Source organism: Rhinatrema bivittatum, chromosome 1 (assembly GCF_901001135.1).
Source record: "Rhinatrema bivittatum chromosome 1, aRhiBiv1.1, whole genome shotgun sequence".
Classification (NCBI taxonomy): Eukaryota; Metazoa; Chordata; class Amphibia; order Gymnophiona; family Rhinatrematidae; genus Rhinatrema; species Rhinatrema bivittatum.
This window is the reverse complement of record NC_042615.1, coordinates 588455487-588467912: the sequence shown is the minus strand read 5'-3', so window position 1 is coordinate 588467912 and position 12426 is coordinate 588455487. Positions and strand designations below refer to the sequence as shown.

Below are 12426 nucleotides of genomic sequence, written 5' to 3'. Positions count from 1 at the left end.
TCCGTAAAATGACGTGGCACGTACTGACGCAACGCACTATGTGCTAATGCACTGCACTGTGTACTATTTACTTATGCGATGCGGGAGCCTGCAAATTAGCCTAACCACACCTTTTTTTTTCCATCATCACAGGCACTATTTTCGCTATATTTATAGCTTTTTGATGAATCTAGGTCTAAGTAAGATAATCATATAACTTAAATGCTGCTTTGACGACTAAGTTAGATAGCCAGATAAGTGTACAAGCAATACTGAGCCGGCTAAGCAGCACTTTTCAGACTATTTAGCTAAGGAGTGCTTTGCTGCTACTTAGCTGGATAAATCGTAACTTGCCTGGCATGCAAATTTTGTGTGCGCACACATGTTTTAAGTGGATACATTTTATAACCTGAGCATATCATATACACAAGGTTTTAAAATACAGTAGTAATTTATTCTCCATTTGTAGGTACATAAGTACCGTATTTTGTTTTAAATTCTTTACCCAATAAAGTTAGATTCTTAAGCATTTACATCTCCAATTTTACCCTGGCTTATAGGAGGTTGCCAAAAAGGCATTACCTAGGAGTAAGCAGTAAGGCAATGCTCTTCTAGATCATGCAATTCCAAGTGTACCCTTAAACTTGGCTTGTTCAAGAAACATGAGAGAGAAACTGAAACTGGATCTGGAACAAGTAGCAGCAATACCAGGTCATGTCTACACACACACACACACACACACACACACACACACACACACTTAGATCCATGTTTTGTTTAATTCACATCTCAGTCTTGTGTGTCTAAAATCTACTTTTAATGATATAGCTAGCAGTTTTTCATATCATTAACAAGGATATGAGGTGACCCATCTCAACCTTGAGCTAATTTTTTTCACTTTCATCCCAATGTGCTGCAATATTTTTAATCCTGCTTCTACCTATTTATCAGAAGCACTGGAAGTGTCCACAATGCAAAGACAGACAGCTAGAAGTCTGCCTTCAAAGCCTGGGTATTATTTCATTAAGCATATTCAGACATGTACATATCATACTAGTAGGGGACAAAGTATTCTAAATTCAGTCACTGACACTTAAGGCCTGATTTTGAAAAGCACTTACAATGCTTAAAACTGGGTTTTACACATGTAGATGCACATTATTTGAGGAAATGGTTTTTGAAAATTGCAACGATAGTATGCTACATTTATATGTGTAACTCCTTTGAAAATTACTGCCTTAGAATTACCGTTTGTTCAGACAACAGCACACATCTGAAAACAAACTGAGATCGCAATGCAATACAGGGGACTGGGCTCTGTGCACGTTAGTACGCATCTGTGCTCACATCTTTACTCCTAATTTGATAAGGAGTTCGGCATACAAAAAAATGCATAAAGTCATGAGTAAAAATGTGAGTTCAAATTAATGCTCCTCCATGTAAATCCTGTGTTAATAATGGCACTAGCTCTCACTCCCCAATGCACAAGGGTGCATAGGCTTAACTCATGTTTTAATGCTGGAAATATTAACTCTTGGTGAGAGGTGGAGCAAATTATCTGAGACCAGTGTTAGTCTATGGAGCTGACCTTTTGAGTTCATGGTATGGGGTCCTGTAGTCTGGATTTCTGTGCATAACCATAAATGAAGCTTTCTGCTAGTAAATCATTTTCTGTGCAGAGAAATAAATACTTTGTGCACAAATCACGTTGCATGCACACAACTCATGCTTTTCTGTTCATCAAGTATTGGTTGTGAAAAGCATGTTTTGGGGCACACATTTTTGGGTTAGCCTTTTTTTTTTTTAAACTCCAGATGCATTAGCACACCCTTAGCTTACTACAGCGGGAACTTATACACACATTAAAAAATGGTTAAGAAAATGTGCTCTGAAGTTCAACATGTATTTTTGTACTCATGTTTTATTACATTTTGGCCTGAGGAAGATGCTAGGATTACATGAAATATTTACTTTTCCACTGCCACCAAAGACTAACAGACTACAGCAATTTAACATCAGTATTTATGCAAATTTAGAAACCGAAGAGCTGGTTAACTTAAAATAAAGTATTTTTGCTTGATGGATTGACTAGGAAATGAGCATTCTTACCATTAAATTCCTGTTCTGATCATTAGTCAGGACCTGTGAGAACTACTGCTTGTGGAGTGGAGTGACTTGCAGCTTTAAACCTCAAGTTGCATCACATTTCCTCTGTTCCCCCCACCCAACCTCAGCTCTTCATGATCTGAAATACACATTTCAATGTTCTTTAGAATCCTAGTAGTCTGCATGCAAGCAGCAAACCAAAATCATTTATGGAACAGTCAGACTTGACTACCGTAGATGTTAACAAGAACTTGACAATAAGAAAAAAACATTTTCTTACGGATCCCAAGCAAGCATGACCTATTGGCTCCAACAGCATTATTTTATATGGTTAAGAAACACAACAGCCTATCTTGTTGGTCCTATTTTGATGCTTGTTATTTTGAAATCCGCTTTGAATTGTTATTGCATAATAGAAGAATAGAAAAATGTAAATAAATCTCCCAAATTCAATAGCTCCCATTTGTCCACTATTTTGGTTAAAAAGTATATGACTGTTCTGCATCTCTTCCATGCACGCATAAGTCTTTTTCATATATAAAAGCTGAGACGTCTAGCTGAATACACCCCCCAAAAAAAACCCCAGTGATACAAAATCTAATCCATTTTGAGATGGAAGTGTTAGAAGCTGGTAACCCCTACCACTGGCATTACCAGGTGAAGGATCATATAGATTTCCTGTCAGGATGCCCTTTTAAGAACCAGAGAGAAGCTTCACCTCTATGATTCTTGAGCTTTTGACCTAAACTGGGCAAAAATCTCTTCACTAGCTACAAAACTAAAGAATTAATCTTTAGGATCAAATTTTGAAATGCTTGCCACTACTTTGATACAAATTTCAGAAACACTAACACTAAACAGAGCTTTCAGTTCTCCTGGTTGAGCACAGTGCAACTAATGGTGATAATATATGTTCAAACGGAGACTCCATAAGATTATTCAAGAAAATATTTAAATTCCAAGGTGATACTGGCCTAGGGATCTTAATGCCTTTGCAAATTTGTAGTTAAAAATATCACCAATTCTGGACAAGACAAAACATTTCAAGTATGAAAGCTATGATTGATAGTATTAGCCAAATTAACTCTTACCATTCAATATCTGAAATAAAAAATTTTAAAAAAAACTCAACCATGGCAGGCCAAAGTATTTGATGCCCTGTCATCTTTGTACCACAGAGCATGCTTCAGACAGCTTGATAGGCCTTGACTGGTCAAATTAAGAGAACAGCCCATAGCTCTTGAGATATTCCACTCAACCTTTAGGCTGTCAGTTTGAACCACAAATGATCGGGATGATGAATAGGGCTTTATTTTATTTCTGGATCATCTAGTAATTTGAATTTTTTTCCCACACTCATATCCACCATTTCTGAAAACCAAGGCTGTCCTGGCCAAAAGGATGCCACCAGTATCTCCTTTAACACTAGTTTGTATTGTGCTTGAAGAAAAATATCCATGTCCACTACCCTTTCATGCTTGTAATTGAAAATCCTGGCCATTCCACACTGTGGGACATCTAGGTTGACCTGGATGCCCCCGAGCACACACGAGCTGGATCCTGAGCTGCCATTTTCTCAGGGTAAGAGTGGCTCACCTCAGCCAGTCTGTCTACAAGTTCAGGTGTTCTGCAGAGTTGACCGCCAAAAAGCCCATGCCATGTTTTGTTCAGCTTATTCTCACACATATCATGAGCTTGATCTTGAAAAACTGCTAATGCCAAAACAGTAGCTCTTATTGCTCGGACAGTCACATGAAGGGATTTAAGACTAATGCAGAAGGGCGACTCTCACCCCCAAGGCTTAAGCCATACTTATTTGCATCCATTGACATACTCTGTCTTTTCCATCCGGATCTTTCCAGAGCAAGAAATTTGACTCACCATTCAAGCTCAACTCAAACTGCAGGCCTGAGCTAAGATGTAGGTCAATAGCATATATTAGCCAACACTGAGGCTCTCACATGAAATGTGTGGTCCACAAGACAAAATGATTCCTATGAATATATAAAAATATCTAACTTCTTGAAAATATTAGATACTGTAAACACCTCTACACAGGATAACTCAGATTAATGTACCGTAAACATTAGTAAGCTTGGCTACAGAAAAAGTGTAGTGCGAAATCCAAACAGATAAAATAAAATGTCAATGTGAAGATTAGAATTCTAACTTATTCATAATAGGGATTTTAAAAATTAATTTTCCCAGATAAGTATACACTACAAGTCTTGTGGAGTAAGTCACAATGTGTTTACATTTATAATAGAAATTCAGAGATATCTTAAATCAACAGAGCCCAATAGATTTTACTTTTGGAGAAAGCAAATAAATTAAACAGCAGGCATGTCAACTAGTTCATCCATATTAATTCATGCAAATTCCAAGTGCTACTTTAGGTGGACAGACCCCATTTTTACAATCCACAAGATTTTATCATAAAGGTAAATGTTGCAGGGGTGGCCAACCTTTCATGCACCAAAATCCAAGAAATCAGGATGCAGAGAAACAAACAGCCTCATGTTTTCAAAAGATGAAGGATTGTAGGGGGGGGGTGGGGGGAGGGTGGCCCTCTTCTAATGGTATCACTCCCTCTCTCAATGCCCCTACCCTGTTCCCACCAGACTCTATCCTCCCACCTCATCCCCACCACTCTCTCTCAATCCTCACACCTTGTCCACACTTGCCTTTGACCAGCATTCCCTCTCCCCTTATGCTCTACCCAATATCTGTCTCTTTCTTGCCCCCATTACTCTCGCTTAGTCAGCCCCACCATAATTCTCCAAACCTCACAAAAAGAATGACAGGCTCAGTGGCTCCAAAATTAACACCTCCCTCCTCCCAACCCCTTGTGCTACTCTGTTCCCCCCTCCCCCATCTACCTCCCTTGCCTCCATCCCCTCTTACTTTGTCTCCCTCTGACACTTCCCCTCCAGTGCTCTCTCTCGCACATACCCTTCAACATTACGCTTTCTGACTCTTACACATTCACCATCTCACCCCTAAAATCCACCCTTTTTCAAGTCACTCCCCAGAAGTATTCATCCCTTCTTGTACCATTCACTTGATGAATGCTCCTCCAAGTAGTCATTAACTACATTCACCCCCCTTGCCACTAATTATTCTGGCCTGGCTGGAGCATTGGGTGACTCCCTCCTCCTCTCTGCCGTCAGCTGAATCCCCATGTCATGGGATCAGACTGAGCTGCTAGGCCTGGAGCAGAGCATACATCAGCCCAGACATGAGACCAGAGAAGAGCCCTCTACACCAGGCAGCAGGTGGGGTGGGGGTTGAGACAGGATGGGGAGGGCTGGAGCAGAGAGCTGGCTGGCTCTTTTGCTGTCCTGTCAACTCCAACCTCACCCCCTCCTATCCTCCACTGTTGCCGACTGTAGATGGGGCAGGCGGGCAGGAGAAGAAGCAGGGTGAGTAGTAAGAGCAGGGACAAGCAGGGAAAAACCCTTTGATCCCTGCTGCAGCCCTTTCCTTCTGTCTCTGCAGCAAACAGCAGCACTGTCAGGTCAGAAGAGGGGGGAGGGAAGGCTGAGGTAGAATGGCTCCTCTCTGCTATGCTCTGCTCTATTGTGTGTGCCTCCTGCTCCAGCAGGGGTGGATTGGCCTCTCAGGGCTTTGGCCATGCCCCAGTGGGCCCAGTCAGGGCAGTCATGCGACACCTGCGTTGATTGCAGCGGCCCCATGCCCGCCGCGGAACCGCTGCGATTAATCCGCAGCCCGCAAGCAGCTGTTCTGACAGAGCGGGAGCTTCCACCGAGGATCTTCGCTCATTTCTTTTTTTTTCTTTTCCCGCGGCTGTAGCCGCGGTTCCACGGACCTGCATTTCTCTTTTACTTTCTATCCCGTAGCATGGCTGATCGCCGTGGGATCAGTCCCAGCCCCTCCCCTCATCACTGCCGTGGCAGGAAACACATTCCCAAAGCCTTCCCCTCATACCACCCCATCACTTTCTTCCTCTTGCCATGCAGCCGACAGACCTCCCCCACTGCTGCCTCACCACAGCTAAAGGTCGTTGACCGATATCTGCTGACGGCCCAGTGCAGCAGTGTGGGTTATCTACTTCTTCCCACAGCAAGGGGCATCAGCCGGTAGCCCTGTCTGGATCCCTCCTGCCCACCAGTGTAAGAAATTTTTTTTTTTACATTTTTAGATGTGGCGAGGAAGAGTGGGAGTGTGCAAGGCAGCATTGTGTAACTGAGCGTGTGTGTGTGTGTGTGTGTGTGTGTGTGTGTGTGTGTGTGTGTGGGTGCAAGGGAGTGTGTATTTCAGGTGGGAGGGAGCATACGTGTATGTATGAGTCAGCATGCGTGTAAGCAAACAAAGTCTATGCACTCCCTCACCCCCACTAATCCAGAACAATCTTAGGTAGACAGGAAAGTATAAAAAGCAGGGGACTTTTAAAATTGTTATTGGTTTTAATTATCTGGTACACAAATGCAGTCAGAGGGTATTTAACAAAGTTGAAAATGTTTACTCCACATTCATTTAGCACTATAAGAGGGCAATTCAAATTAGAAGATTAGCAAAATGAATATACTGGAGTTTTAATACTGCAGTATATTTAAATTTCAAAAAAAAAAAAAGTAATAATAAGTTATGGGAGAGCAAATGAGAGACCAGCAGCCATAGACAATATCCTAAGCAGCAGGCAATCAGAAGAGAGAAAGCCTGGAGATAAAAAAACAAAAAAAACAGATTAACAGCACTGGATAACACAATGGGCTGTGAACCTGCAGACCTTGGATCATTTCCCCGGGCAGCTTTAACCCAGGCCCAGACAACTGTCTAAGGTGCCTAACATGCAAGCCAATGAATCCTGATCCTGCTTGCTTTAGGGCAGTGCGCTAGCACAGCTTCAGATGGGGGAACAACTCTGGGCACCAAAATCTGGAGTCTGGCCCTGCTCTGATATGCACCACTTTCCTGAGCAAACGGTTTTGTTACTTACAAGATCCTCCCTGAGCAGCAGCAACTTGGGACACTTGCTTCATTTCAATGATATTTTGGGTAGCAAGACACGATGCATGAAGACTGTATAAAAAAAAAAACCAAACAAACTTACCTGAAAGCAAATTTCTGCTCAATTTCACCATCGCATAAATGATCTTATGACAGGATGGGAAACCTTGAACCCTCCTGTAATTCTCCGAGCTCGGTATGCTCCGAGAAGGGCGGACGACGATGATTTTAAATAAAGGAGTGTTAAGATATTCAAAGTTAAAATGCTCAGACACTTCAAAAGAACAGACAAAGGGACCTAAGACATGGGCTTCCTAACTCACTAGCAGCTGATCATTTCCCCTTAACTCCATAATATAATCTGCGATTCACTTCTGCAGTCAGGACACAGCTTCTGCCTTTACTGGATTATTCTGGCTGGTCATGAAGGGAGAGCAGGGCCCAAATGTTAGTCTTATTAGTCTAATAAAAATGGTATCACCTTATATAGTTCCTTTATTTTTTTTTAATTGACCTTTATTTTCCCCCCATGTACTTTCAGGAAATATAAACCATGGGCCCTCCCCCTTTGGCCCAACAGCTGCTTCTTCCATACAGTTATCATTCAAACCGTTAACCATTTACATTCTGTGGTTTTAAATGTTGGCAACAAAACAAAAATAGACCAATTCTGTGCAAGAAATAAATAAAATATACATGAAGAGGTAGAACATTTTACTTTATTAAATACTCAGATATAAAAATGTAAAGGCCACATATTAAATCAAGACCTGATTTCTGGCATTGTTTTGGCAAGAATGCCTCAATCAGGGGTTAATCTCCACAATATATATATATATATATTAAAAAAAAAAAATGTACAAAAATCCAGAACAAACAAATGAGAAGTCAACTCTAAATAAAGAAAAGAAAAAAAAATTGTAATCGACTAAAAACTATATCCACAGCATGTTGGGAAAACAGGCTGACCATTTGTAGAGGTAAGAACTCAGCAGCCACTCCACTCCAGCCCTGTGACTCTCTGGGCTAGGGCTAGGATAACAAAACGCCATCAACCCTCCTTCCAATCCCCCCCCCCCCCCCCCCATACAGACAACAACAAAAAAAACAAAAACAACTTAGCCCCCATGAAAACCTCCTGAAAGCGATGCTTCTGTTCACATTCCATCCATACTGTCACAGATGTTTGCCCTCATTTTTCCTGGGGTTTCCCCCCCCCCCCCCCCTTCCAGAAGTGGCAAAAAAAAAAAAAAAAGTTAAAACCATGGCCTAAGATGCACTACTTCAAATTCCACACATCAGCTGACTTTTAGGCTTCCCCATCTTGCCTTAGTCCTTAAACCTGGCACTTAAGTTATCCAATTTTTTTTTTTGTTATCCCCCTGGGAAAGAAAGAGGTTAGGTAGCCCAAACAAATAAACTCATAGAAACAGAAATGAAGGCAGTAAAGGACTAGACGGTCCATCCAGTCTGCCCAGCAAGCTTAAGGTAAACAGACTTGCAGACATTTAAAAAGCAAGGAAACAGATAAAAAAAGAGAGGTAGCAGAGCACTGCAGAATCTGCCGGACTTTACGTGAGCAGATTCGTTTGCCAGTGCACTTGGTGACTGTGTTCCTCTGCAGTCTTGTGTTTCAGTCTGCAGAGGAATACAGTTTATTACCAAGGAAAACAGATTCGCAGGTTGTGATTCTTATTTGAATAGACCTGAGCTTTCAAAAGAAAAAAGAAAAGAAAAGAAAAGGGTTGCTGAAGCCTTTACTAAGGAGAAAGAGATTCTGCAGCTGAACGCAGGAATCCAGTTGTGGGGTCTGGTCCTCCTAATGGCTCCCCCAAAGGCTCAGCTTAGTTGCACAATAAAGCCCCACTGTGGCCACCGAACCAGAAAAACGAATGCAAACCAGGACAAGAATTTGGGATTATGTTAAACAGGGCAGCACGTTTTACACCAAAGCTAAGAAAGGAACCGTATTTTCAAGTCACTGAATTTTCTTTTCGACTTCAGGGCTTTACAGTTTGTGCATGGGCCCCTGATGGGAAAAAAAAAATGTCAGAGAACCACTGCCCCAGGGTAATGTGTGAGAAAACCAAACAGCTTTTACTCACTTGTGTTCGGTTCCCTCCAAATGGCAGCCCTTCTGCACTCGGGGCAGGTTTGCTTTGCTGCAGCTTCCAGCAGGAAGCGGTGTGGTAAGCCCTGCTTGATGACAGGGCACGTTAGGTGCAAGACTGGGGAACTAAAGGCTGCAACAAAGCAAGTCTGCTCAATGTAACTTCTCTCCTGTCTGCTTCCAATTAATGCGGTTTCTGGGGTGTCTAACTACAGTCCTCACAAGCCTCAAAAAAACGACAACACAGGTCTGGCTTTCTGGGTAACCAAAAACCGTGCAGCCCGTGTCTGAATTAGAAGCATTGCATGCGATGCTTCACGACTATGCCGGGGTTATCCTGGAAACCAGACTCTGTTTACGGTTCACGGGCTGGAGGTGAACACCCCTGGCAAACAAATAGTTTATATATTACAAAGGACAGAAGAAGAGAGACAAAAGCTGCCGGAGTGACTCATTGTGATACAGGAAGCAAGCCTTTTATAGCCTTTACCTACTCCTCCTGTGGCAGTGCAGAGTGCTCACGCAAGGTCAAGTTCTGTTTTCACTTCCCTTACCCGGGCTTTCTTCATGGTTTCCAGCAGCTCATCACATCTGGGACCAGGGCCCAAGCTCTATACAGCTCTGTTTGCCTTGAACACAGCAGGAACACTTGGTGAGATGCATCTCAGTCCGCAGAGGAATACGGTGGGGGGGTGGGGGAATTCTTGTATTGCCATTCCTCCAGGGATCGCCTTCAAAATCTGTTTCTTTCACAATCAAATATGGCTCTGTTCTAGAATAGGCTCATTCTCATTTCAAAGCTCTGCAGCAGCATATTGGTCCAAAAAAAAATCTGAGAACTAAAAATCTCAGTTCCGTAGGCAAATATGATCAATCACTTTTATAGGGATGGGGGGGCAAAAAGACCAGAACAGCAAAAAAAAAAAAAATTAAGATCTGAAAGAAATAAAAGCCATGTATACATGCTTTCCAAGTTCAGGAGTCCAAAAAATTGCAACTAAATGCAAGCAGCTGATGTACACTGGACCTGTTCCCTTAATCCTTTACAGTCATTCAGGTCTCCAGAATGATTAACCTGAATCCTCCTGATCAAAGTGCAAGAATCAATATCTGAAGAGCTGCCTGCTGCAGTTAGTTGAGCATTTACATGCTACATCAGAATCTTCTAAAATTAACACCGTGACATGGAAATTCTGGGAAGTAAAGCTTATGAAACGTGGTCATCAGACATCAGTTGTGCTGCGTGTGATCAGAGTGCTACAAGCAGGGAGCACCTTGTGGGTCCCAGCACTTAAACCAAATCACAGCATGCAACATTCATTGCAAAAGATTTTAAAAAGCACTTTTTAAAAATTTTCCACTGCATGTCAAGAGAATATGCATCATTCTCACAGGCCTATACTGCCCGTTTAAAAATGCATAGAAAATGGTTTTCAAGCTGTGTTCAACCGTGCACCCATTCGATGATCTTGTTACTGTACTTTTACAATATCTCCACAATGTGCTAAACATCAATACAGTCCTTGTTTGATTTTCCCCCCTCATATGGAGAGGGGAACAAGTTTACTCCAAAAAGGTAAAGCTCAAAACAAAATGCTACTGAAAATCACACGGGACCTTAAGGAATGTACTGCAGTCCATGTGCTGTTATAAGGTTCAGCAGGTACCAACAGTAGGTCTATTTTATTGTGGTATACAAAACTGAGCAATAAACTGAATTCCCCACCACGCCAAAAAAAATTCTAGATTTTGAAATGCTGGCAGAACCTTTTGTTAAATAAAAGCAGAACAGGAAGCTTGTCAGTTGCATCTTTTTCCCTTTACAAGCTTTACTTACAAAGTCTCCTCAAATTGTCAAGACTTGCAATTCTGCAAGAACCTACATTTTTTTATTTTGAAAAGTGTCAGCTGCCTACTCCCTCACCGCCTTGGGAAAACAGACATTACTCCTTCATTTCCTCCTGCTGCTTAGCTGATAAAGCGCCAGCACCAGTCATGGACCAATAGAAATGACGGCAGAAAAAGAGCGAATGGCCCATCCAGTCTGCCCAGCAAGCTCCCACACTTCTCTGTTTCACCGACCACCAAGTTCAGGGCCCTTGTTGGTAACTGTTTGATTCAAGTTTCCTGCCACCCCCTGCCCTTGATGCAGAGGGTAATGTTGGAGTTGCATCCAAGATGAAGCATGTTTCATACTGCAGCTATTAGCTTACATACTGGCTGTTTCCCCATACAGATTATAGCAAATGTTAACCACAGTTTCACCATGCTTTTGCAGTGTTTTTAGGCAAAAGAAAAAAAGTTACACACTATCCTAGGCAAATAATGTAGCTAGGCATGCAGTTAGAAAGTAAAATAAGTCAGCCTTCCACTTCAACATCTCTTCAAGAAAAGGTTTGCTTCCATCCTTAAAAGTTATGGGCCAGCAGAGTAACTGTAAAGGCCCAGTTTCAAAATAAGAACTAGGCAACAGGTCTCGTAATTCACAAGTTTCAATTAAATGCAAACTCTGTTGAAGTGTGAAAAGCTCTCCATAATAGAAGTTACACATATATCAGAGATGAGAAGAAGGAGAAGGAGAAGGAGAAGGAGGAGAAGGACTTCCAATTTGTTTGTAGAGATAGGCAAGTTTGGGGTAACCCAGCTTGCAGTTTTCCTGGGATATAAATCAGCTAAAATAACTTAAGCAACTTTAAAGCCAGATTCTTACAGTCAGCGCCCACTCACTGGGGCTCAGCTTGGTTCAGTTATTTAAATCAGCTAAGTAACATTTATGGTGATCTTGAGCTGGCATGGGGAGGAAGGGGTCAGGCAGTAAGATCTCATGTTTTGAAGAGTTGGTGCCTTTTAGCAACAATCTTAGAGCAGGCAGACATCAAATATCCAAACAACCTTTGCCCTGGGTGTGTCAAACTGAGTCAAAATTTGGGAGGAGATTCAGGTCACCCAGGTGCGCTGGAGACATGGCAGCAGCACCACTGACATTTCAGAGATTCAGACTTTCTTTATACACAGCTGTCAAAGCAGTTCTCAGCCTTCCCACTGTGAAAGTTATTCTAGCATTGCTGCTCAAATCTGACGAGTCATATCATAGAAACATAGAAATGACAGCAGAAGACGACCAAACGGCCCATCCAGTCTGCCCAGCAAGCTACACACTTTTTTTTTTTTTACCTTTTTCTCTCTCCCACCTGTTACTATTGGCTTCCAGTACCCTCCAGCCCTAATTCCCCTCCACCCCACCACCAATGTAAAGAGCA

At 42.2% G+C, this 12426-nt stretch overlaps 1 protein-coding gene across 9 annotated transcripts in view; it reads right to left on the bottom strand.

The window, feature by feature from the left end:
• Positions 1-12426, bottom strand: part of LOC115100406 (CDC42 small effector protein 2-A-like) — a 168727-nt gene that overhangs the window by 100837 nt on the left and 55464 nt on the right. For 2 of the 9 annotated variants that reach the window (XM_029618873.1, XM_029618881.1), the window contains exon 1: positions 9721-10174. The exons of 4 other annotated variants lie outside the window; for them this stretch is intronic. The gene's annotated coding sequence lies outside the window, so the exon portion shown is untranslated. Of the gene's footprint in view, positions 1-2088; positions 2225-9161; positions 9185-9656; positions 10175-12426 lie in introns of those variants that run through there. 3 more of the 9 variants (XM_029618892.1, XM_029618910.1, XM_029618901.1) reach the window with 3 other exon arrangements.